The sequence below is a fragment of the Protomyctophum bolini genome (genome assembly GCF_963924005.1).
Source record: "Protomyctophum bolini genome assembly, chromosome: 17".
Classification (NCBI taxonomy): Eukaryota; Metazoa; Chordata; class Actinopteri; order Myctophiformes; family Myctophidae; genus Protomyctophum; species Protomyctophum bolini.
In genome coordinates, this window is record NC_137878.1 from 22929773 (window position 1) to 22932882 (window position 3110).

The window sequence follows — 3110 nt, forward strand, 5'->3', positions numbered from 1 at the left end:
CAGGAGAGGCTTTGTATCCGTGTGTCCGTTTCTTGTGCCTTATGTGTGCACATGGCTCATGCATGTTTTTAGGGCCGTTATGCAACTTAGTGTAACTTTAGATCTTATAACTGAGAGAGCATGTGGGCCAATTGCAGCTGCTAAGCATGCATGCGCGAGCACGCACATACACACACACACACACACACATACCTCTACCTCATTTCAAACAAAGGGCCCTGTTATAGAGAAGTCATATGGCTCTGCAAAAGGCCAGATGGGGACTTACCATGGTGCCATGCCTCGTGCACTATCAAATTATCACTGCATATTCCCTTTTATATATTCATGTACAAAGTATCATTGTTAATTGTATAACAGGGATCTGTGCATAATATACAGCAAGGCCATAGAGTAAATGTTGAAACATGTGCGTACATATATCGGATTCATCATTTTAATGGATTGGCTTCCACTGTTCGGTATCATCTCGGGGGAATGCCATACGAGGATAGGGCGACACATGATCCGAGTCAGGGTTGTGTAATGTGGTCTGTCGATTCTTCTCTCACTGGGCATGTTCACGCCATGGGCGCCGTGTGCGGAAAATGGTATTCGTATTGTTAGCCGATGACAATTGTCATCTTATGCACTTGAGTATCATTTTTCAAGCCGTATAAATGTATTGCTATGTGATATTTCATGGTGGTGTTTCATTTGTAAATTTACAAAACATCGACGTGCATGGGTCTTAACCTGTGGAAGATTTTAAGTATAGGGGTTAGAGACCGGCGGATGTTGCCGCGGTTAACCGCAGTTTAGGGTGGATTTGGGTCATTAAAATATATTATAAATTATTATTCGATAAACCGCAGGTGAAATGCAGGAAATAAATTAATGGCATCCATCTATAGGCTTATTATAGCTTTTAAAACGCACAAAGTCTCACAATCCGCAACCACCCGCAATCCGCGGATGGTTTGCGGATTTATAAATTGGAGTAATGAATGAATGCGGTCGGATAACGGGCGGATTATAAATATGCACACGTGGATTCGGGTGACAAAAGCAGCTCATCCGCAGGTCTCTAGGGGCGTTTGTTAATGGAACTGCACTGATGAAAGCCTATATTACCAGTAAGACGCCATGAGGGCGAGAAGCCATGTCCGTGCACTGACCATTATATGGAGCGGCTGCGTGTCTTTGAGTGTACAGGGTGTGATGAGGTCAGATCAAGATATGGCTGCCAGCCAGGCGAGACTTTGGGCCAGGCCCGTCATCTGACGGCAGCGCCTCTGGCGCCCCCTGGCCAGGCGGCGGCGCTTGTCGGCAGTCTCGTGGTACTGCTGGAGCAGATGGCCGTGTGACCTCATCCGCCGGTGCCGCCGCCCGGTGACGGCAGACTGCTGGGCGAGTGCTGTCACTTTGGCTTGGGATCAACTTTGACCAAGAAATGCACAATGGGGAAAAACGGGTATGGACAAGGGCTCATGGCCATGGCCAGGGTTCATGGCCATAGTGTGTCTTGGAGACGTGACTAGACGTGATGTCACAATCAGGCTTCATGGCCATATATAGCTTGTCTTGGAGACGTGACTAGACGTGATATCACAATGCCTGACCATATATGGGGACATTCCCGTGTATGGGGATTGGTGAGTGACGGATTGAGTGAGTTCGATGTCGTGGCAAAAACGCAAGGTTCCATAGTTATGTGACCTTCGGTAAAACAACCTTTTTTCTTTTTTACGGTGGGGTAAATTTATGTTTTAAAGACTTCATTTTTCGGTGGGTTGGTGGAGGAATATTGGCTTTATTCTTAGTGAGTGTGCAGAGAGACAGGAAAGGCAGCGGAGAGAAGCACAGTTATGTTGTCTGAAGGAAGCCAAACAAAAATACGTTTTACTCTTCTGTACCGTACTACCTGTACACAAGATGTAACAATAAAGTACAACCTTGACACAGGCAGCAAAGGACCTCCAGTCAGAATCGAACTCGCTCCAGCTGCGTGAAGGACTCTATCCATATTTATATGGTACACATACATCATCTGTATTTTATACGTGAATTTCTCTATTATTCTACTGAGCTGCATTGGTGATCATATAGATTTATGGACAAAAACACAACCTTACATTCTAATGAGTCATTCTATATACTAAACTAAACTGTTACACTTGACAAAAGTGCCCATTTTAAGTGATTTTCAATACTTTTACTGCCTCCAAAAGTCACTGTTACACAATATAAAAATGCGTTGCCCATCATTGTACCAGTACACACACGCACGTGTGTGCATGCACACGCAAGTGTGCACACAGAGTTGCTAATGTGAAGTTATGTTTGTGTGGTGCGGGTGGAGTGGCAGTTGGTAACTGTTGATAATAACATAGCTGATTTGCATTTCTGTGCAGAACAATGTCTGTTGATATAGTGGCTGTTATGTTGAGTTATCTATTACTGTAGGTAGGTGTGTGTGATAATAAACCGAGAGAGAGAGAGAGGGACTGTCCGCGTGGGCTGTCTCAACTCTTATGAAAGGCGGTAGGTTCGTCAAAGGGAGGGAAACCGCTTTTGAATACGTTGATTACAGTTTGTCTGATAAGGTGTTCCCTTTCCAGGGCAGTTAACGGTTAAACTGTTTCCCCGGGCCAAGCCCTGTGGCAGCTTACAAACTTAACAGACAAAGGACTTAAGCCAACAAAGTGGAAAACCTCAAATTTGTGCAACATTCCAGGGGAACCTTTGGATTATCCGAGCTGCCTTGACTGTTGGAGACATCCAGTTGAAGAGTGATCCGCCATACACATAGTTTAGCCTGCTTGAGACTAGGCTTGGGATCCTTTTAGGATTTGAACTATTCCCTCTTAACGGTCCAAATGGACTATTACAGCTCTGTCATTCTGAGAGTCTACATGTGTTAGAGTTATGGTGGTGGTCCTTGAAATAAATAAAAAGTCTGAGAACCACTGGTATTGTAATTGTATAGCAGAAGTGAAGTCCACAACATACCAGCTCTGACAGTGTGATGAAACAGGTTCCGGAAACGGTTAAAAATGTAATGGAACACTTGCCCTATAGCCTCGATGACCTTGCAGGCGTATGCAAAGGCTAAAATATGTCATTTAGAA